Below are 24,858 nucleotides of genomic sequence, written 5' to 3' on the forward strand. Positions count from 1 at the left end.
ACTCCCTAGCGGCCCGCAGCAGAAGCAAAGGCAACCATAACTGGGGCACAGATGGCCTAGGCCCTGGAATTACAGGCATCTGCAGTGGTTTTTCACATGCCAGAGACACAACTTAACCAACATACGCCCCCAGACACCGTGGTTGGCACGCTTTATTACTCTGAGTTACTAAGAGCCCAACACACGAGGGCTATTAGGATTGTTAGAACATCTGTGTTATCTGTCTCCAGGACTCGCTGTGGCCTGATAGATGCATGGCTCCATCCTTATCGAGAAATGGACACCTTAGTTCCACATGGTGGCTCAGGACCATAATCCTATCGTTTGGGGCACTGAATAGGAGGAGTGCCATCAGTTCAAAGCCAGCCTGAGCTACCTAGTGAGTGCTGGGCTAGCCTGGGCTACAGAGCCCAAGCCCATCTCCACAAAACCAATGACAAAGAAAGCAAAGGAAAAAACAGAAAGAGAATAAGGAAAGAATGACTGAACAGAGAGTCCTGTGCCTGCTCCTCCGTACTGATTCTCCATACAGTGGAGGGTCCATGAATGCATTCTGAACAGCCAGTTGCCTCAGGAAATAGAAACAGAAATGAAATTGTGTTTCAAAAGGCAGTGATGAAGCATGAGCATCTTTAGAACATCCTGCCAAATATCCCACAAAACAGGACTCCCCTATGGTACTGTACCTCAATAAGATTCAAACTCAAACTTCTTTCACATTGTCCAGTATTACCCATTTCCCCAATTTTGTTCTTTGTAAAATCAGATGGACTCAAATAAGCCCACAGCTGTCTTCAACTCAGTGTCTGCAGCAAAATACCCTTCAAGTCAAGAAGTACAAAATCACTTGAAATAACGCACATATACATCCACGATATTTATCCTTAAAGCAATTGATATACCTTGGAAAAGAGTGTCCATGGTATCTGTAAAAGTCTCTGTGAATGTAAGTAATTTGATTAATACAGAAAGCTTCAAAGGAATGGGTCTGAAGTCCTAATGATTAATTACGCAGATCCCAAAGTGAATTCATTCAAATGATGTGTTAGTCATTGAAGCTCACCCAAATGGAGCTCCTGCAGAAATCAGATAAAATTACACGGGGAAGTATGATCCTTCACAAACTAGATCGGTTATCCCTGGTTTGTGTGCATGTCCAAGTAAATTGCACCAGGAAAGTCGAAGATAAAATAATGGAACTCACCATTCTCCCAACACGTAATTCACATTTTCATGTTTTTAATCTAGCAGAGAAAATCAACAAGAATTTTTTAGGAAATTACAATAGTTTTCAGGCCAGGTGGTATAATAATTCATGTTGTTGTATATAGCAAGTACCTTCTTATATATCTTTCTGAACTCTTAAATATGGGCAAAATTTTTCCAGAGTAAAAAAATAACATTTTGCTTAAACACTTTTTTTCTACTGTTCTAAGGAAATCAAGTCTGAGTCCAATGTTTATTGGAGAGGACTAGGGTCTTTCAAAGGTGTTTTGTTTCCTTTCAATTTTAATCCTGTCTGTTTTTGAACTGTAGGCTCAATACGTATTATTTTGTCTGTCTGGTTGGTTAGTTGATTGGTTGGTTTGATTTTGATTTCAGGTTTTCCAGACAGGGTTTCTTCTTGTAGCCCTGGCTATCCTAGAACTCACTCTGTAGACCAGGCTCACCCAATACATGGTTTAACACCTTGAGATATATGTAATTTGCACTGATACGATTCTGGATCCATGCATAACACCTAAGGTCTATGTACATGTTTACACTTACCAATTTTAAATGTTTTCTGCCACTATTTATTTGTATTGTGTTATGAATGGGTAAATGAACATTATCAGTTAAACTTAGTGGCTTTCTGCCTATTGGGTACTAAATAAAATAAGTATACTTCCTACTTTACATAAAAGATACATAAAAACAAAACAAAACAAATCTTGATTGTCATACATTTGATGCCCTAAGCTACATATTTAATGTGTAACAATTTGATGTGATTGGATATTTGTGTGTCCTTTTGAAACCAACACTGCACTCATGACATGATTGAAATATCTATTCTTTGGTTGGTGGTTTAGTCCCGGGGAACTCTCGGGTGTCTGGTTGGTTGGTATTGTTGTTCTTCCTATGGGGTTGCAAACTTCTTCAGCTCCTTCAGTCCTTTCTCCAACTCCTCCATTGCAGTCCTCATGCTCAGTGTGATGGTTAGCTGCAAGCATCCTCATCCATATCAGTAAGGCTCTGGCAGAGCATCAGGAGACATCCATATCAGTCTCTTGTCAGCAAGCACTTCTTGGCATCAGCAGTAGTATCTGGGTTTGGTGACTGCATATAGGATGAGTCCCCAGGTGGGGCAGTCTCTGGATGGCCTTTCCTTCAGTCTCTGCTCCACTCTTTGTTCCTGTATTTCCTTTAGACAGAAGCAATTATGGGTTAAAATTTGAGAAGGGTGGGTGGCCCCGTCCCCAAACCAGGGGCCATGCCTAACCTCTGGATATGACCTCTACCGGCTCTCCCTCCCTCTTGTTCTTTCAGCTAATCTCATTCCTGTTGGTTCCTGGGAGCTCTTGCTTTCCTGGCATCTGGGACTTGCTAGTGGATACCCCCAGTTCCCCATTCTTCATTGTTCAAATTCCTGACCCTCTGTATATCATTCCTGTCTCCTCTCATACCTGATCCTGCCCCCCCTTTTCCCCTCACCCTCCTCTCTTTCTCCCAAGTCCCTTCTACCCTCTACCTCCCTTGAGTATTTGTTCCCCCTTCTAAGAAGGATTGAAGCATCCACATTTTGGTCTTCCTTCTTCTTAAGTTTCATGTGGTCTGTGAATTGTATCTTGGGTATTCCGAGCTTTTGGGCTAATATCCACTTATCAGTGAGTGCATACCATGTGTGTTTTTCTGTGATTGGGTTACCTCACTCAGGATGATATTTTCCAGTTCCATCCATTTGCCTACGAATTTCATAAAGTCATTGTTTTTGATAGCTGAGTAATATTCCATTGTGTAGGTGTACCACATTTTCTGTATCCATTCCTCTGTTGAAGGACATCTGGGTTCTTTCCAGCTTCTGGCTATTATAAATAAGGCTGCTATGAACATAGTGGAGCACATGTCCTTGTTGGAGCATCTTTCAGGTATATGCCCAGGAGTAGTATAGCTTGGTCCTCTGGTAGTACTATTTCCAATTTTCTGAGGAACCGCCAGACTGATTTCCAGACTAGTTGTACCAGCTTGCAGTCCTACCAACAATGGAGGAGTGTTCCTCTTTCTCCACATCTTCAACAGCATATGCTGTCACCTAAACTTTTGATCTCAGCCATTCTGACTGGGGTGAGGTAGAATCTCAGGGTTGTTTTGATTTGCATTTCCCTGCTGACTAAGGATGTTGAACATTTCTTTAGGTGCTTCTCGGCCATTTGATATTCCTCAGTTGAGAATTCTTTGTTTAGTTCTGTACCCCATTTTTAATAGGATTATTTGGTTCTTTGGAGTCAAATTTCTTGGGTTCTTTGTATATTTTGGATATCAGCCCTCTATTAGATGTAGGACTGGTAAATATCTTTTCCCAATCTGTCAGTTGCCCTTTTGTCCTACTGGCAGTGTTCTTTGCCTTACAGAAAGAAGCTTTGCAATTTTATGAAGTCCCATTTGTCAATTATTGATCTCAGAGCACAGCCATTGGTGTTCTGTTCAGGAAAATTTCCCCTGTGCCTATGTGTTTGAGGCTCTTCCCCACTTTCTCTTCTATTAGTTTCATTGTATGTAGTTTTATGTGGAAGTCCTTGGTCCACTTGGACTTGAGTTTTGTACAAGGAGATAAGAATGAATTGATTTGCATTCTAAACTACCAACCAAAGAGTACACATGGAGAAACCCATGGCTCTAGCTGCATACGTAGCAGAGGATGGCATTGTTTGGCATCAATAGGAGGAGAAGCCCTTGGTTCTGTGAAGGCTCTTTCCCCAAAGTAGGGGAATGTCAGGGCGATGAGGTTGGAGTGGGCTGGTGGGTGTGGGGGTAGGGAGGAGCATCCTCATAGAAGCAGGGGAAGGGGGGATGGAGGGGAGAATAGAGAAAGGGGATAACATTTGAAATGTAAATACATAAAATATACAATTAAAAAATCAACAAAATAGAGAAAAGCAAAAAAAGAGAAAGAAATATTGTCTACATTGTTGCAGTGAATATTAAAAATATATTGACAGAGTACTTTCTCCTTTTAACAATAAAAGATAAAAATCAATATAAAGTTTGACCTATAGTAATGAAATATACTAGCTACACTACAGACACACTGTAGAACTCCATCTTGAAAGCATCTGCTGGTGATATAGTCAAAATAATTCCACAGAGTTCCACAAACAGGCTTCCTCCAGCTAAAAATGAAAAACTATAAATTGCGCTTGTGTATAAATTCGTCTGGCTGGATTGCACTTCATAAAGAGGGAAAAGTTACATTACACCAGGTATGCATATCGAGAGGCACACCAAGGCTTAGACTGCAGTTCTATTATTTTCTTAATCACATTATGATGTCCAGCTAGCCTTTGATGGCTTTAATTCCCTATGTGACCATCCATTGAAGCTCCTGGTAGCCAGTTTCTGTCTAGGCTAAAAGGAAGAACTCCACCATCCTAACCAATGTGTTGTCATGATCATGTGTTGATCATGAGATTAAGGCGGTTTTCAAAACTCCAGTATTGAAGTAAAATGGATCGTGAACATGTGATGGCTGAGTATTTATCTCTTGTACTGAAATTAATCTTATCTGCAGCCTGTTTTAATGGCCCATAAGCCATTAAATGGACTTTGTTTCTGAAAGTGCTATTTTTGAGAGGGAAAAAATGCTATAGGAACAACATGTGGCCTGCTTATAAATCATACTCTTAATAGAAAGGGTCCTTACATTAGTATCTAGATGACACAATTGCAAGCAAAAGTCTGGGTACACTTCAAAATAGTTTTTCACCTGTTTCCTGAATTTATATAATGATGTTAGATGTTTGTACTAATAAATATTTAAATGTTTACATTTGCTTGTTTTTGTTTGTTTGCTTGGTTTTTTTTGTTTTGTTTTGTTTTGTTGGTTGTTGTTGTTCTTTGAGTTTGTTTTGCTTTGTTTTTGAGAAAAACCTCACGATAGAGCCCAGGTTGGCCTGGAGTGTGCTACTAAGATCAAATTGGCCTGCACTCCCAGAAATCCTCCTCTTTATACCTCCCCAGCGCTAGAATTAAAGGCCTGTCCACCACTCAGCAACAACTTAAGCTTTAACACAGTATTTAATACAGCTTTAATATAGTAATGTACAGTAATCTGCACACATTTGAAGTACATGATTTCTGGGTGTGATTTCAGGACCTGAGCACAGGGACTTTGAGGGACCTTAGACACCCTAGGCAACAGCTCACCCATTGGGATGCGAGATAGCAAATGAGAAGTGTCCTAAAGATTCTGTCATTCCAAGATGCAAAAATGGTTTCTTCCTTACAAAAGTATCCTCTGTTCTCTGAAACCTAGGCCTCCTCCATCCTTGTTCCTAGACTGTGCTGCCTTCTGGCAAATACGTTTTATTGCATTTTTAGAATGTAATCATAATAATCCAGATAATCCTTACTTTTCCTGTGGCTTCCTTTGTTAAGCTTGAATTGCAATTCATCTATTTGGGCCATGCATTTTAGTATTTTCCACTTCATTGCAGGACAATATTCTACCATATGGACACACAGAGTGGGCTGAGCTATGTGCTTTCTGATAGGCCTTTTGCTAAAGCACATAGAAACAAACTTTCTTAGTAACACGGTAACCATATGCTTACTTTTATAAGGAGTACCGAAGTGTTTGTATGTTTTATACTCCTTACCACAATCCTTATACCACATTCCTGACACTCCTTGCTGTCATTCTGCAGTGCTACCTGTGTAATGGTCTCTAATCGTGGTGCTAATTCTAATTGTGGTGCTAATTTGCATTCCCCAGGATCAGTGACTGAAGGATGTCCCACCTCAGGAAACCCAGTCAAACTCCTTCAGTCTTTTTTACTAGACCTCAAGCTTCCTCTGGAAAAACTGTACTTGGTATAAATGACTTCTTCAGACCTGCCATAATGAACACTGTCGCGTGAACGCTGACCTAGTGCTCAGCAAAGAGTCACACACCCTTAGGATGACCTTCCCTTAAAGTCCCTGCCTGGGAGAGCTCTGCACTGCTGGAAGAATTTACTATCTGTTCAAGGTAGTAAAGCAGATAAGATCCCAGACTGACCACCCCAGAGCTACTTCAGAGAGCCTGCAATTATCTTCCCTCCCTCTGACCTCACACATGTTTGACTACCACTTGAAATTGTTTTCTCAAAGATTTGGAAGCCATTTTCACCCCCTCAGGATCTCACTAGCCTGGCTAACCCAGAACTTGCTCTGTAGATCAGGTTGTCCTCAAACCACAGATACTCCCTTACCTCTGACTCACCAGTGTGAGAGCTACCGAAGTGGAAAGCCTTATTCTCAGACTCCGAGGGAGGAGGCAGGCTTGATTTTAGTGGGCACTGTGGTGGTTTGAATATGCTTGGCCCACGGGAGGTGGCACTACTCAGGGGTATGGCCTTGTTGGAAGTATGTCACTCTGTGTGTGTGTGTGTGTGTGTGTGTGTGTGTGTGTGTGTGTGAGAGAGAGAGAGAGAGAGAGAGAGAGAGAGAGAGAGAGAGAGAGAGAGTCGGGGGGAGAGATTGATTGATTGATTCTCCTCCTGGCTGCCTTCTGACCAAGATGTAGCGCTCTCAGCAGCTCCAGAACCAACTCTGCCTTCATGCTCCCCACCATGATAACAAACTGAACCTCTGGAATTGTAAGCAAGCCCCAACTAAATGGTCTCTGCACAGCAATGGAAATCCTAAGTCAGGCACTTAAAAAAAAAGATTTATTATATATCAGTACACTGTCTCTGTCTTCAGACACACCGGAAGAGGGCATCAGGTCCCATCACAGATGATTGTGAGCCACCATGTGGTTGCTGGGATTTGAACTCAGGACCTCTGGAAGAGCAGTCAGTGAGCCAGTCTCCTATCAAAGAGGCATGTGTTTCTTCTGGTTAAGTACAATCAACTCTCACACCTCCCACCTTCTGTAAACCTGCACTTCTGGCTCTAATAAAGCTTCTGCTACTCCCCCGCCCATTCTCTCTTTCCAAATGCCAGTCATCTCTGCATACCCCAACTCTTCACGGGCTTACAGACCATTCACATACCTTCTTTGGGAAACTGTGTTCATAGCTTGCCCACTTCTCACTGTTTTCCACTTATGGAGTTGTAAACACTGCTAATATTCTGAACACAAATTCTTCTCCATATGCCTGTACATAACCATATGTGTGTATATGAGATATACACATACATCAAGCAACTTTGTCTAGGCTATGATATACCTTCCATTTTCTCTGTGCTGCTGAGAAAAAGTATAATTATGATGAAGTTTATGTTTGTCTTTTATGGTTATAGTGTTAGGAGGAGAAAGGAGAGAGGAAGGAAAAGGAGGAGAGATAGAAAATGTAGCTGGGAGAATTTATTGTCTGTTAATGGTGCTAAGCAGACAGGACCCCAAGCTGCCTCAGAGCTACTTTAGAGAGCCTGGAATAATCACCCTCTGACCCCACACATGTACGTCTACCACCTAAAATTGTTTTCTCACACTTGGAAGCCATCTTGAAAGAGAGATCCTGAAGGTATAACAAGCACATTTACTTCAATCAGTCAAACTCTGCGGAGTTCACCTCCCCAGGATCAGCACACACTGAAGTAAATTCGCCTTTAGCTCCCCCACCAATGGGCCAAGTTCACTTTTGGCTGAATAGTGGCAGCAAAGGAGAAACACTAGGAAAACAGATAGGAATCTTGGAGCCAGGCCACCTGGTGGGACTGCTTTAGAGATGTCAGAAACCAGACCATGAACATGGGCTTTCTATCAGACCACAGTGCCACAAACATCTCAAGCCTATAGAACACTGGGCTGATTCCTGTAAATAACCTGAGAGTGGGAAAACTATGTGACTTCTAGGAAGAAATCCAAAAGGCACGTTGCAGAAGAGGCTCTCCTTGCTTAGATCATAACCCTAGATACTGCAGAAATGGAAAAATCAATCAAGTACACACCCTTTAAAAACAGTGGGAAGGACTGGTTTTGCTCTACAAAGGGGGAAGGATTTTCTAGCTGCAGTGTGTGGAACAGTGAGTCTGAGGGGACCGCAGTTCAATGTCAAAGATACAATAACAGAACTTTCTGTGTGCGCCACTGACAGTCATCGTGTATAAGTAACATAGAGTTGAATTAAGATGTTTTAGATTGAGTTTAGTGTTCCTTCTGCCACAGATGCAGAGTGAGTTGCCAAAACAAAAAACAAAACAAACAAAAACTGTGAACCCCTCTCTACTGCCCACTAGTAGATAATCCCTCCTGCAAAGACACTTTCACCTGAGTTATTTTAATAAAAGGAGACTAAATACTAAAGTGAAAGGATTTTAATTGAAAGTTTTTAATGAGTAATAGGAGTTGAAAACCTCAGAAGATACAACATCTCTGTTGTACTGGTTAGAAGGTGTGATGGTTTGCACATGCTTGGCTCAGGGAGTGGCACTACTAGAAAGTGTGGCCTTGTTGGAGGAAGTGTATCACTGTAGGGGTGGGCTTGGAGACTCTCCTCCTAGCAGCCTGAGGATGCTTAGTCTGTTCCTGGTTCCCTTCGGGTCAAGATGTAGAATTCAGATCCTTATGCACCATGCCTGCCTGGATGCTGTCATGCTCCCACCTTGATGATAATGGACTGAACTTCTGAACCTGTAAGCCAGTCCCAATTAAATGTTGTCCTTTATAAAATTTACATTGGTCATGGTGTCTTTTCACAGCAATAAAACCCTAAGACAGAAGTTGGTCCAGGGAGCGGGATATTGTTGTGATAGGCTGATCATGCTTTTGTTTGGAAAAATATAGATTTTGGGACTTTGGATTTGGAAAGCAGTGGAAGGCTTTCAATGGGGCTTAATGAGCTATCTCAGTAGGAATGCAGAAGACGTTGTTACTGAGAGTAATTTGAACTGTTCAGACCTGGCCCAAGATGGTTCAGTGAAGAGTTATTTCAGTATGTGACCTACAGACTGTTTTTATGGTATTTTGGGGGGAAATGTGGCTGCTTTTTGCCATTGTCCAAAGAGTGTGCCTCAGGTTAAGGTAAAGAGATTTAGATTAATTGCTTTGAAAAAGGAAGTCTCAAAGCAGCCTGGTGTAAATTCTGTTGTGGGGTTACTAAAATTCACTGTTATGAAGAGCATTTTAATGAAAAAAGGGAAGTTGAAATAGGAAAAATACAAAATATATGGGAACACCCAGAAGTGAAATGGAACTGAATCCTGTGTTTAAGTATATTAAATTAAATTAAGGGACAGGCATACAGATCTCTAAATTCAATGTCAATCTACAGAGCAAGATCCAGGACAGCCAAACAGAGGCAGTGAAGGAGTTAGAAAAGAGGAAGCTAGTGATAATGTAATAGAACAAGGGGGGCATGTTCCAGCTCCTACATGTGTCTCTGGCTTTATATTCAAGAGGAGAAGGAGACAATTGATGCTGGTTAGCTGGAGCTAAGAAAGAGACCAGCATCACTGAGGTGAAATCTTCAGGGAAGTGTTTTCTGAGAGCTGTCGTCCAGAGATGCCAAGGTTGTACCTCGTGCTGTGGCTAGACTTGGTAATGTGTAAGGGTCACCCAGGTGGTAATGGTTTTGAAGGCATGAAAAGGTCATGAAGAGCAGCTGAGGCTGGGCACTGTGAGAGGCCATGGAAGGCCATTGGTGAAGGTGCACCCTCAGTTGCAATTGATGGCCCAGGACTGAAGGAGTCAGGCAAAAGAGTTGAGGCGTGGCACCATAAAGAGAGCCTAGGATAGGTTATTGGTGATGCCTAGTTGCAATGGAAGACCCCAGTGTATTGGTGACGCCAGTACCATGGGATGATCACCAAGAACAACAGCAACAGTGTAGTGTGGATCAACCTGAAGTTAAACTGCTACAGAGGTCAGAACCAGAGAAGTGAAGTCAGCCCTTTGGAAGATCATGTGTGGATCCCAGACATTGAAACAAACTGTAACATTGAAGCTGCCTTGAAGACCTGTCTTAGTAGGTAGTTAGTAAACTTAATAAAACCATCCAGTATTCCTAGGTGGCCTACAAGTCTCCTGGGTGAGAATGAGGAGCTCCTGCAAGCTGAGAATTAGCACTTGGTGGCTTATGATTACAAACAGTGCTCTATCTGCATAGTTTTAACCTATATAGTGACAGATTACTTTTATTTGAATTAGTTGTCAAGGAATTTCACCCAAATTCCTCTAATTTGGAGCCCAGTGAAATGGCTCACTGGGTAAAGGTGTTGGCTGCTGAGGCCATAACCTGAGTTTGGTCCCTGGAACCTCTGCTGTGGAGGTGGAGAGCTGACTCCTATAAGCCCTCCTTGACCTCCTCTTGTCTGCTATGATGAACACATAAAATGTAGCAAAAAGTTTACAATTTATTTCCTTAAAAAGTGAGAAGCTAGATACTGGCCCACATTCCCACATGGCACTGTCTGACTGAAACTGGACTGCAGTCCTCTCGGAACATTGTATCCAGTTTACCAAGGACTTGACTTTCTCTCACTGCACTAATAACTTACTCTCTCAAACTTTCCCCTCCTTCAGCTCCGACCTCAACTAGTTATGACCATTTTAAGTCCTAGAGATCCCAAGTGTTTCCACTCAGTGCAACACATACATTTCGGGTGTATGTGTTGTCAGGTGGACAACAGAACTTAAGATAAATATAAAACCTTTGGTAATGTGTTTGTCTTATAAGGACAAGATTTTAATTCAAATCCCAGGATTATTAAAAAACAAAAAGCCACTTGACATAGAGCCAATAACACTGGGGACAGACAGGAGTGTCCCTGGAGTTTGCCGACCAGCCCATCTTGCCTATTAAGCAATCCCAAGCCAATAAGAGACTATCTCAAAAATCAACACCCTAGGTTAGACACACACACAACACACACACACACACACACACACACACACACACACAGTGAGGGGGACAGACAGACAGACAGACAGAAAAATGTTCAAGTGTGCTTCTAACCTAGACCAACCTGAGGTCACTGGGATTGACAATTCAGTGGGCATCCTTCAACATCAGTGGTTACAAGTGAATCTAATGTGGTTACTTTGAAAGGCAATTTGGTAAGAGCTGTAAAAATCTGAATTACACAAACCCTTCGATACAGCCATTACACACATCAGAATGACTTTCAGGTAAGCTTGGGCACACAGGCACACTAGTAACAGTCACAGGTTAGACCTGGCCTAAATGTCTGGTTAAACAATAATGCATACATACTGAGCACAGAACATTGGAATGCAGCACAGGAAGAGAAAGACAGAGGCTGCTGGGAAATAAGAGAGCGATGTCTGAAGCAATGGCTTTAACACGTTCTTTTTTGTAATTTTACATTGTACTATTTTTTCCACTAACCCCTTGAGGTTATATAACTCAGAGGCTATTTTTGGTAACATACAAAAGCAAACGCCTCATAGGGCAAGCTGTGGGGATGTAGCCTTGGTGACTGAGGTTGAATGAGAAGGCTTACTTCACTGCATATTCTTTTATGCTGGATGACTTTGGTTTTCCATACAGATAACAGGAAAAAAGTGGGACTTTTTTTTTTTTGCGAATCTGATAGAGGGAAATTTAACTCATTTAACTTTGAATTTCCCCAATGGGATTAGAGATTAGATGCTTCCATTGAATCAGGCTGGATGCTCTCTTGAAGTTTCAGAGCCTTTCGTAGTTAGTCTCTTTGATAAAATGAAATCCAAATTATGTGCTACTTTCTTTTTTCAAAAAACTGTATTAACTTGTTTTTTGAATTTCTTTAAACATAGGAAGTGGTTCCTTAATTTATCAAATAGATGGCAAATATATTTTCCCAGTGTAATTTCTTTCATTTTATACAGCTAATAAATTTTTCTATTCAAAGGGGTTTTTGATATCATATATGTAAATTACTCTACTTCTTGAATCTACTTTTCCCCCTTGCTTTAGAGCTTTTCAAGTTGTAAGTCTGCTATTTTTAATATTTAAGCCTTTTATCTATCTAGAATTTACTTTGTGAAGCATAAGAGCCAACTGCTCTCTTCAGGTATATAGTTAGTGCCAACATTTTCAATGATTCACCTCAAATTCCAACTGTCACAGATCAGGTTTGTGTTTGGGGTAGTCTTCCGCGGTCCCTTTCCATTCCCAGCCTAGCACTGTATCCCTGGGAGCCCACACTAGTGTCTCCATCTCCCAGGCCCACACCCTTCCTCGTGTAAGCCTGACTTTGGTCAATGGGAAGCACTAAAGGGCAAAACAAGAGCGTGTGGACAGACTCGGTCTTGGGGTTTTATTGCTGTGAAGAGACATGACCACAGCAACTCTTACAAAGGGCAACATTTAATTTGGGACTGGATTACCGTTTCAGAGGTTTAGTCTATTATCATCATGGTTGGAAGCATGGCGGACTCCAGACTGACATGGCGGCGGTAAGGGAGCTGAGAGTTCTACATTTTGATCATAGGGAAGGAACATAATGAGGAAATACTGGACCAAAGCTATTGCCAGACTTTCTTAGATCTGCCAGCCACCAGATTATGACATGGAGTTTTTTTTTTTTTTGTTTTGTTTTGTTTTGTTTTTTTTGTTTTTTTTTTTTTGTTGTTTGTTTGGTTTTTTTTTTTTTTTTTGGTTCTTTTTTTCGGAGCTGGGGACCGAACCCAGGGCCTTGCGCTTCCTAGGTAAGCGCTCTACCACTGAGCTAAATCCCCAGCCCGAGATTTATTATTTATAAAAAGCTTACAATAGAGCAAGTCTACCTCCCAGCTACCTCTAATTTAATTAACCTGTTTATTCTAGGTCACACGGGCTCTTACCTTCCTCTGGCGCACCCAACCTCCTCCATGTCACACGGTGAATCCTCACATTCTCTCCTGGAGACCCTTTCTCTGCTCTGAAGTCACTCACAGCTGCTTCCTACTCAACTATTGGCTATCAGATCTTTATTAAAGCCAATCAGAGAATGCCTTAAGTAGGTGAGGAAGGACAGAGACACACGTTCTCACAGTGTACAAAAATGTTAACCTAACACAGAGCAAGACAAAAATCCAGCTGAGCAAACTCCAAACTCTGTATCTCTGTGTTTGACGTCAAAACATTCTTCAGAGCTCCGTCTCCTTTCAACTTTGCTGACTGCAATGCACCCCCTTCTCTTGGGCTGATTCCACTCTCAGTCAGCAGCTCTCCTTGGCAGGGATCCCACTGCTCTGGCGTCCCTAACCGCTTGTCTCTAAGGCTATCCAGGCTTCACCTTTTAAGCTTCACACACGTGACCTCTCTGGGACTTCATACAGGGACATCCCTGCCACATGCCTGCCATCAGCATCTTTCTTTAAAAAGAGGAGACTCCATGATTCCTCTAAAGCCAGAACCACATGGCCAAAGCTACCACATTCTGTTATTTGCTTGGACTGGAACATCATGGAACCGTTGTTCAATTACATCTTCACCAGCTTTCTATTTTCCATGGTTTCCTTCAGTGGCTAAGCTTGGCTGTCCTGGAACTTACTCTATAGATTGGGTTGGCCTTGAACCCAAGAGATCTTCATACCTCTGTCTCCCGAGTGGTGGGACTAAAGGTGTGCACCTCCATGCCTGGACCTAAGCTTTTCTTTAATTTCTTTTCTCAAGTTTACCTCGGTGAGGTGTTCCCTTGAGGTCACTGCTCCCTTTATTCTATTTTTTAATCTGTTTATTCCATTTCTTAATCTCTTTGAACACAGGATTTAGGTCCATTCCACATCCTGGTGCCCCTTTCCTCTTGAACCATACATTTTGTATTTTTTCATACTCAGCTTGCTCCTTTTCATCAAAATACTATTTGTAAGAGATAACAGTAGTAACCATACAACAGAATCTATACTAGGCTGGTTTGAGATTTCCTTTGTGAATTCGAGTAATGCAGAACCCTTCACTTTAGCCTCAGGCAAACTTTTGGACAAGGGCAAAAAGCAGCCAAATTCTTAACCAAACTATCTCCAGAACAACTGCCCCTGAAACCTCTTGAGCCAGGCCCCCAAAGAACAAACCACCCCTCAGACAGTGGTCTTCTATGCGTTGACTAGTGTAGTCCATTAAGCAATACTTAAAGCATTCCACTGCTTTTCTAATCCAAACTCTCAAAATCCACACTCCTTAAAACAAAAATTTGGTCAGGCCTATCACCCCAGTCCCTGACCCAACTTTTGTCCTGGGTTTTATTGCTGGGAAGAGACAACATAGCCACAGCGACTTTTATAAAGAAAAAAAAATTTAATTTGGGGCTGACTTAGTTTCAGAGGTTTAGCCCATTTTCATCATGGTGGAAAGTATAGCAGACATGGAGCTAGAGAAGGAGCTGAGAGTTCTACATCTTGATCCTCAGGCAGAATGATTCTGTCACAATGGGCATAGCTTGAGCATAGGAGACCTCAAATCCCACCCCACCCCCATAGTGCTACACTTCCTCCAACAAGACCACACCTACTCCAATACCTAGTAGTGCCATGTGTGTCTATGGGGGCCATACCTATTTAAACTACCTTAGCCTCCTTCCTGGATTAGTCATGAAGTACCTCAACTTCCTCTCAGGTTCCCCAAGCCCTGAACAGGATCCTGTACCTACACTCCATCAGCACTTTCCTTCTCATTTGAATATTCTTTTTGTTCTTATGTCTATTTGATACAATAGGATCATGAGTTTGAATGCATATTAATCAATACCCAATATAATATCTGATTAAGTATTTCAACACCATTCTTCTGTTTCAATATTTTTTCTGGAAATGTTAAAATGTTGAGTTCTTTTTAACATGAAATGATGTAATTCTCAGAAAAAATTAAAATTTTGATCTATTTTACACTAAATTTGGTTTTAAAACTATCATTTTTAGGATATAGATTTTTACCCTTATTAAACTCAGTATTTTCAAAAATTGATTTCAACCTTTTTCATATACAAAAAGTTTATTTTTTTTAATTTTTAAAAATGACCAGTATTCAATTATCCATGTTCAATTCTAAAGTCATTTTTCTTTTTTTAGTTCTCCACATTCAAGTGGTTGGCAAATTCTGCTATTAGCTGAAATGTCGCTAATAAATTCTATTTATTTGTGTGTGTGCTTGTGTATGTGCCTCTGTGTGTGTGTGTGTGTGTGTGTGTGTGTGTGTGTGTGTGTGTATAAGAGAGAAAGAATGTACCTGAGTGTCTATGTACACATGCAGAGACCAGAGGAGAATGAGAATATGAGAATGATGGGTATTTTTTCTTATCCCTCTAGGTGAAGGTCTCATTTGTGTTGTTATGATAAAATATCTTGACAAAAATCAACTTAGTGGGCAATGAGTTTATTTTAGCCTATGATTCTGAGGTCCAGACCATAAAAAAATCAGGGAAATCACAGTGGTGGAAGCTTGAAACAGCTGGTTGTATCAAGTTAATAGTCAAAATCAGAAAGAATTGAGTGTATGCATTCTTACATTGCTCAGCTTGCCTTTTCCATACACAGTTCAGAAACTCCCCTAGGGAATAGTGCTGCCCACAGTGGGCTGGGTCTTTTAACATAAATTAACTTGAAAATTCCACCAGGGATACACAACCAAGCCAACAAAATGTAGGCAATCCCTCATTAAGACTATCCCCAGGTGATTGATTCTAGGTTGTGTCAGGTTGATAATTACAGGTAATCATAGAGTCTATAACTAAGCCAGAAGCACACTACTTTGGCAACACTGCTTGGCCAGCAAACTCCTGGGATCCACCTGCCTCTCCCCCCAAGAGCTTGGATTACAGGCATGGGCAGCCATTCCCTGTTTTTATGTGGGTGCTGAGGATTAAACTAGGTTCCTAGCATTACACAACAAGCATCCTTAGCCACTGAGCCATCTCCCCAGACTTCAATCTCGATTCCTTCTTCTTCCCCTCAGAGTGACAGGTCCATATTGTGTCTGTCTCTTCAAAGAACTGACATTTAACATCCCTTTGTTTCTAATCTCTAGCTCTTCTTCAATCTATTTTTCCACACTGCTCCAGAACTGACTGGTTTTAAAACACATACATGAGCACATCTTTTCTATAGTGGAAACCTTTAATAGCTCTACATTAATAAAACCAAAACATCTTTCTGTAGCCAGCCTTATGGTGCATGTCTTTCATCCCAGCAGCTGGAAGGCAGATGAAGACCTGGTTACTTAGCAAGTTCCAGGCCAGCCAAGACTACATTCTAAGACCTTGTCAAAGAAAAACACCTTTCATCGTATTTTTCCTAATCCTTATCAGTTGTCAATCACTCCCCAAAAATGTAGACATACGCGTGCTCACGCGAGCACACACACACACACACACACACACACACAAACACACACACACACACACACACACACAAACATGCATCCATTACTTCTGTGTTGCTCATAGTAAAACGGAGGGGAGGAATGATGTATTTTGACTCACGGTTTCAGAGGATCATCTTAGTCTATCAGGACATGGAAGACATGGGAAGAGGGAGCATGTGGTAGAGACTCCTCACATCACAAGGTCCAGAAAAGCAGAGAGGGCAGGCTGAAACTAGGGGCTAGCTACAACCTTCAAAAGGCTAACCTCTAATGACCTTTCGCTAACCAGATCGCTCTTCTGAAAGGCCCCGCAGCTTCCCCAAATAATGCCAAACAATGAGCCCGTGGGAGGCATTTCAGATCCAAACTATGACACATACATTTATTGATTTTTTTCCCCACATCCTCTGTTTTGTCTTTAATTCTTTCTAATCCTTTGCTAACTGATAATGGTAGCTGCTGCCAGCCATGTGTTTGGCTTTTGTGTCCAAGTCGAGATCTCATTTAAACGCAAAATAGATATTAGAGTTCAAATTATTTGTATTAAAATCTGATGAGAAATATTTCATCAATGTCTTCTTTGGGCTAGAGAGATGGCTCTAGAGAGATGGCTCAGTGGTTTAAGAGCACAGACTGGCACTGAAGCTCCCGGAAGGGGCGGCACAGGTCTTCCTGGTTGCTGCCGCTGCAGAGAGCCCCTGGGCAGCACCCCACGAGCGAACTTGAGCCTCGGGACCACAGGTAAGACCAAATTTTCTGCTGCAAGAAAGCTGCCTGGTGAGCTTGGGACACACGGAAGCAGAATTTCTCTAGAACCGGGCACGTTCTGTGTTTACCGGAAGTCCCACACCCGGGGATCCCGGCCCGCAGCAGCTCTCTGCTCCCAGACCCGGTGAGAGAGAGACCCAACCGCCTGGTCAGGTGGGCACTCCTGAGGCTGCAGAGTGGAAGAGACCACCAACACTGCTCACCCCTGCCCACATCCCTGGCCCAAGAGGAAACTGTATAAGGCCTCTGGGCTCCCGTGGGGGAGGGCCCAGGAGCGGCAGGACCCCTGCCAGAGACACCGCCGGACCCTGAAGGAAACAGACCGGATAAACAGTTCTCTGCACCCAAATCCCGTGGGAGGGAGAGCTAAACCTTCAGAGAGGCAGACAGGCCTGGGAAACCAGAAGAGACTGCTCCCTGCACACACATCTCGGACGCCAGAGGAAAAAGCCAAAGACCATCTGGAACCCTGGTGCACTGAAGCTCCCGGAAGGGGCGGCACAGGTCTTCCTGGTTGCTGCCGCTGCAGAGAGCCCCTGGACAGCACCCCATGAGCAAACCTGAGCCTCGGGACCACAGGTAAGACCAAATTTTCTGCTGCAAGAAAGCTGCCTGGTGAACTCAAGACACAGGCCCACAGGAACAGCTGAAGACCTGTAGAGAGGAAAAACTACACGCCCGAAAGCAGAACACTCTGTCCCCATAACTGACTGAAAGAGAGGAAAACAGGTCTACAGCACTCCTGACACACAGGCTTATAGGACAGTCTAGCCACTGTCAGAAATAGCAGAACAAAGTAACACTAGAGATAATCTGATGGCGAGAGGCAAGCGCAGGAACCCAAGCAACAGAAACCAAGACTACATGCCATCATCGGAGCCCAATTCTCCCACCAAAACAAACATGGAATATCCAAACACACCAGAAAAGCAAGATCTAGTTTCAAAATCGTATTTGATCATGATGCTGGAGGACTTCAGGAAAGACCTGAACACACTTAGGGAAGCACAGGAAAACATAAATAAACAAGTAAAAGCCTACAGAGAGGAATCGCAAAAATCCCTGAAAGAATTCCAGGAAAACACAATCAAACAGTTGAAGGAATTAAAAATGGAAATAGAAGCAATCAAGAAAGAACACATGGAAACAACCCTGGATATAGAAAACCAAAAGAAGAGACAAGGAGCTGTAGATACAAGCTTCACCAACAGAATACAAGAGATGGAAGAGAGAATCTCAGGAGCAGAAGATTCCATAGAAATCATTGACTCAACTGTCAAAGATAATGTAAAGCGGAAAAAGCTACTGGTCCAAAACATACAGGAAATCCAGGACTCAATGAGAAGATCAAACCTAAGGATAATAGGTATAGAAGAGAGTGAAGACTCCCAGCTCAAAGGACCAGTAAATATCTTCAACAAAATCATAGAAGAAAACTTCCCTAACCTAAAAAAAGAGATACCCATAGACATACAGGAAGCCTACAGAACTCCAAATAGATTGGACCAGAAAAGAAACACCTCCCGTCACATAATTGTCAAAACACCAAACGCACAAAATAAAGAAAGAATATTAAAAGCAGTAAGGGAAAAAGGTCAAGTAACATATAAAGGGAGACCTATCAGAATCACACCAGACTTCTCGCCAGAAACTATGAAGGCCAGAAGATCCTGGACTGATGTTATACAGACCCTAAGAGAACACAAATGCCAGCCCAGATTACTGTATCCAGCAAAACTCTCAATTAACATTGATGGAGAAACCAAGATATTCCATGACAAAACCAAATTTACACAATATCTTTCTACAAATCCAGCACTACAAAGGATAATAAATGGTAAAGCCCAACATAAGGAGGCAAGCTATACCCTAGAAGAAGCAAGAAACTAATCGTCTTGGCAACAAAACAAAGAGAATGAAAGCACACAAACATAACCTCACATCAAATATGAATATAACGGGAAGCAATAATCACTATTCCTTAATATCTCTCAATATCAATGGCCTCAACTCCCCAATAAAAAGACATAGATTAACAAACTGGATACGCAACGAGGACCCTGCATTCTGCTGCCTACAGGAAACACACCTCAGAGACAAAGACAGACACTACCTCAGAGTGAAAGGCTGGAAAACAACTTTCCAAGCAAATGGTCAGAAGAAGCAAGCTGGAGTAGCCATTCTAATATCAAATAAAATCAATTTCCAACTAAAAGTCATCAAAAAAGATAAGGAAGGACACTTCATATTCATCAAAGGAAAAATCAACCAAGATGAACTCTCAATCCTAAATATCTATGCCCCAAATACAAGGGCACCTACATATGTAAAAGAAACCTTACTAAAGCTCAAAACACACATTGCACCTCACACAATAATAGTGGGAGATTTCAACACCCCACTCTCATCAATGGACAGATCATGGAAACAGAAATTAAACAGTGATGTAGACAGACTAAGAGAAGTCATGAGCCAAATGGACTTAACGGATATTTATAGAACATTCTATCCTAAAGCAAAAGGATATACCTTCTTCTCAGCTCCTCATGGTACTTTCTCCAAAATTGACCATATAATTGGTCAAAAAACGGGCCTCAACAGGTACAGAAAGATAGAAATAATCCCATGCGTGCTATCGGACCACCACGGCCTAAAACTGGTCTTCAATAACAATAAGGGAAGAATGCCCACATATACGTGGAAATTGAACAATGCTCTACTCAATGATAACCTGGTCAAGGAAGAAATAAAGAAAGAAATTAAAAACTTTTTAGAATTTAATGAAAATGAAGATACAACATACTCAAACTTATGGGACACAATGAAAGCTGTGCTAAGAGGAAAACTCATAGCGCTGAGTGCCTGCAGAAAGAAACAGGAAAGAGCATATGTCAGCAGCTTGACAGCACACCTAAAAGCTCTAGAACAAAAAGAAGCAAATACACCCAGGAGGAGTAGAAGGCAGGAAATAATCAAACTCAGAGCTGAAATCAACCAAGTAGAAACAAAAAGGACCATAGAAAGAATCAACAGAACCAAAAGTTGGTTCTTTGAGAAAATCAACAAGATAGATAAACCCTTAGCCAGACTAACGAGAGGACACAGAGAGTGTGTCCAAATTAACAAAATCAGAAATGAAAAGGGAGACATAACTACAGATTCGGAGGAAATTCAAAAAATCATCAGATCTTACTATAAAAACCTATATTCAACAAAGTTTGAAAATCTTCAGGAAATGGACAATTTCCTAGACAGATACCAGGTATCGAAGTTAAATCAGGAACAGATAAACCAGTTAAACAACCCCATAACTCCTAAGGAAATAGAAGCAGTCATTAAAGGTCTCCCAACCAAAAAGAGCCCAGGTCCAGACGGGTTTAGTGCAGAATTCTATCAAACCTTCATAGAAGACCTCATACCAATATTATCCAAACTATTCCACAAAATTGAAACAGATGGAGCCCTACCGAATTCCTTCTATGAAGCCACAATTACTCTTATACCTAAACCACACAAAGACACAACAAAGAAAGAGAACTTCAGACCAATTTCCCTTATGAATATCGACGCAAAAATACTCAATAAAATTCTGGCAAACCGAATTCAAGAGCACATCAAAACAATCATCCACCATGATCAAGTAGGCTTCATCCCAGGCATGCAGGGATGGTTTAATATACGGAAAACCATCAACGTGATCCATTATATAAACAAACTGAAAGAACAGAACCACATGATCATTTCATTAGATGCTGAGAAAGCATTTGACAAAATTCAACACCCCTTCATGATAAAAGTCCTGGAAAGAATAGGAATTCAAGGCCCATACCTAAACATAGTAAAAGCCATATACAGCAAACCAGTTGCTAACATTAAACTAAATGGAGAGAAACTTGAAGCAATCCCACTAAAATCAGGGACTAGACAAGGCTGCCCACTCTCTCCCTACTTATTCAATATAGTTCTTGAAGTTCTAGCCAGAGCAATCAGACAACAAAAGGAGATCAAAGGGATACAGATCGGAAAAGAAGAGGTCAAAATATCACTATTTGCAGATGACATGATAGTATATTTAAGTGATCCCAAAAGTTCCACCAGAGAACTACTAAAGCTGATAAACAACTTCAGCAAAGTGGCTGGGTATAAAATTAACTCAAATAAATCAGTTGCCTTCCTCTATACAAAAGAGAAACAAGCCGAGAAAGAAATTAGGGAAACGACACCCTTCATAATAGACCCAAATAATATAAAGTACCTCGGTGTGACTTTAACCAAGCAAGTAAAAGATCTGTACAATAAGAACTTCAAGACACTGAGGAAAGAAATTGAAGAAGACCTCAGAAGATGAAAAGATCTCCCATGCTCATGGATTGGCAGGATTAATATGGTAAAAATGGCCATTTTACCAAAAGCAATCTACAGATTCAATGCAATCCCCATCAAAATACCAATCCAATTCTTCAAAGAGTTAGACAGAACAATTTGCAAATTCATCTGGAATAACAAAAAACCCAGGATAGCTAAAGCTATCCTCAACAATAAAAGGACTTCAGGGGGAATCACTATCCCTGAACTCAAGCAGTATTACAGAGCAATAGTGATAAAAACTGCATGGTATTGGTACAGAGACAGACAGATAGACCAATGGAATAGAATTGAAGACCCAGAAATGAACCCACACACCTATGGTCACTTGATTTTTGACAAAGGAGCCAAAACCATCCAATGGAAAAAAGATAGCATTTTCAGCAAATGGTGCTGGTTCAACTGGAGGGCAACATGTAGAAGAATGCAGATCGATCCATCCTTATCACCCTGTACAAAGCTTAAGTCCAAGTGGATCAAGGACCTCCACATCAAACCAGACACACTCAAACTAATAGAAGAAAAACTAGGGAAGCATCTGGAACACATGGGCACTGGAAAAAATTTCCTGAACAAAACACCAATGGCTTATGCTCTAAGATCAAGAATCGACAAATGGGATCTCATAAAACTGCAAAGCTTCTGTAAGGCAAAGGACACTGTGGTTAGGACAAAACGGCAACCAACAGATTGGGAAAAGATCTTTACCAATCCTACAACAGATAGAGGCCTTATTTCCAAAATATACAAAGAACTCAAGAAGTTAGACCGCAGGGAAACAAATAACCCTATTAAAAAATGGGGTTCAGAGCTAAACAAAGAATTCACAGCTGAGGAATGCCGAATGGCTGAGAAACACCTAAAGAAATGTTCAACATCTTTAGTCATAAGGGAAATGCAAATCAAAACAACCCTGAGATTTCACCTCACACCAGTGCGATTGGCTAAGATCAAAAACTCAGGTGACAGCAGATGCTGGCGAGGATGTGGAGAAAGAGGAACACTCCTCCATTGTTGGTGGGATTGCAGACTGGTAAAACCATTCTGGAAATCAGTCTGGAGGTTCCTCAGAAAATTGGACATTGAACTGCCTGAGGATCCAGCTATACCTCTCTTGGGCATATACCCAAAAGATGCCTCAACATATAAAAGAGACACGTGCTCCACTATGTTCATCGCAGCCTTATTTATAATAGCCAGAAGCTGGAAAGAACCCAGATGCCCTTCAACAGAGGAATGGATACAGAAAATGTGGTACATCTACACAATGGAATATTACTCAGCTATCAAAAACAACGAGTTTATGAAATTCGTAGGCAAATGGTTGGAACTGGAAAATATCATCCTGAGTGAGCTAACCCAATCACAGAAAGACATACATGGTATGCACTCATTGATAAGTGGCTATTAGCCCAAATGCTTGAATTACCCTAGATCCCTAGAACAAACGAAACTCAAGACGGATGATCAAAATGTGAATGCTTCACTCCTTCTTTAAATGAGGAAAAAGAATACCCTTGGCAGGGAAGGGAGAGGCAAAGATTAAAACAGAGACTGAAGGAACACCCATTCAGAGCCTGCCCCACATGTGGCCCATACATATACAGCCACCCAATTAGACAAGATGGATGAAGCAAAGAAGTGCAGACCGACAGGAGCCGGATGTAGATCGCTCCTGAGAGACACAGCCAGAATACAGCAAATATAGAGGCGAATGCCAGCAGCAAACCACTGAACTGAGAATAGGTCCCCTATTGAAGGAATCAGAGAAAGAACTGGAAGAGCTTGAAGGGGCTCGAGACCCCAAAAGTACAACAATGCCAAGCAACCAGAGCTTCCAGGGACTAAGCCACTACCTAAAGACTATACATGGACTGACCCTGGACTCTGACCCCATAGGTAGCAATGAATATCCTAGTAAGAGCACCAGTGGAAGGGGAAGCCCTGGGTCCTGCTAAGACTGAACCCACAGTGAACTAGTCTATGGGGGGAGGGCGGCAATGGGGGGAGGGTTGGGAGGGGAACACCCATAAGGAAGGGGAGGGGGGAGGGGGATGTTTGCCCGGAAACCGGGAAAGGGAATAACACTCGAAATGTATATAAGAAATACTCAAGTTAATAAAAAAAAAAAAAAAAAAAGAAAAAAAAAAGTACAAATAAGTCAACAATCAAAAGCAGGTGGTCACCCATGATAGATGCCCAGAAGACACAGGAACTGCTCCTGGGCTTGCCGAGGACCTGGGGATATGCTGCTCTGGCCTAGGGCCTTAACCCAGCTGCCCTGAGCATCCTCTGCCACAATCTTGGTATAGACCACACCCACACTGGAGGATTCAAAGCGCTCTGTAAGTCTAGCCTGCCTTTCTTCACAGGCTCAGGGGCCACTGTTCAGGTCCCACAAAGCAAATCCTAACCTTTTCCACTGAACTCTTCATCCTATTTAGAGGACATGCACATCATTCCCTGACCTATTTGACCCCCTCTGCTCTTTCCCCCCTCGCCTCTAGGCTAATCTCCCACTCAACCCTGCAAGACTACCCCACCTCACCTACCCTTCCTCACATAACCACATGCCCTGCTATCCTTCAACCATGCTAGGTATGCTCCTGCCCCAGGGCCTTTGCTTCTGCTCTATATGCCCTGCAACATTCTGCCTTTGGTAATCCATGTGGCTCTCTCTAAAATCCTTCAAGTTGTAAGCCCTCTCCTGACCAGCTCCTAGCAAATCCGTCCCTCACTGTTCATCCTCCGGCTCGTCCCTGGAACACTTGCTCTCTTCTAATTGTTCATGTCACTAACGAACTTGTTCCCATTCTCCATACGGTAGGATGTACAGTCTGGTGAGTTTTATCACTACTGCACCTCAAGGCCTAGGACAGAGTCTGTAACACAATAGGCAGCCAAGTAGTTTTGTCGAGTGAATGAAGCACCTCATCACCCCACACCCACATCTCTCTACCGCATAGACAGATGCCTTCGTGAGCTTTTGAAATGAATTTACTTCAATGTGTAGCTCATCCAGGTAAGTGTCCTTGAAGAAACGACGGTTTCCACAGGACTTGTCCCCAGCAGCGAACGTGTTGGTCTGAGGTCTGTTTCACTGGAGGCTTTTATATTAAGTAAAAAGGCTTTTATAGTAAGTACATGTTTTTCACAGTCATAGGGCTTTCCACTCCAGCAGCTTTGGCGATGCTAAGTTTTCCCGGGCCCCCAGCTCAAGAGGTTTCCCTTCCTCCTGATTCCTAAAGGCTTT

At 42.0% G+C, this 24,858-nt stretch overlaps 1 long non-coding RNA gene across 2 annotated transcripts in view; it reads right to left on the minus strand.

Annotated features, from left to right (window-relative positions):
- Positions 1-1,222: 1,222 nt before the first annotated feature.
- LOC148004671 (uncharacterized) overlaps positions 1,223-24,858 on the minus strand; it is a 35,230-nt gene continuing 11,594 nt past the window's right edge. Inside the window, exons 1-2 of one of the 2 annotated variants that reach the window (XR_015624634.1) lie at positions 12,977-13,299; positions 1,223-2,407 (exon numbers count right to left, since the gene is read on the minus strand). This is a non-coding gene — a long non-coding RNA (uncharacterized LOC148004671). Of the gene's footprint in view, positions 2,408-12,976; positions 13,300-24,858 lie in introns of those variants that run through there. The other variant, XR_015624633.1, reaches the window with a different exon arrangement.

This window comes from Rattus norvegicus, chromosome 7 (assembly GCF_021556685.1).
Source record: "Rattus norvegicus strain SHRSP/BbbUtx chromosome 7, alternate assembly SHRSP_T2T, whole genome shotgun sequence".
Lineage (NCBI taxonomy): Eukaryota > Metazoa > Chordata > Mammalia > Rodentia > Muridae > Rattus > Rattus norvegicus.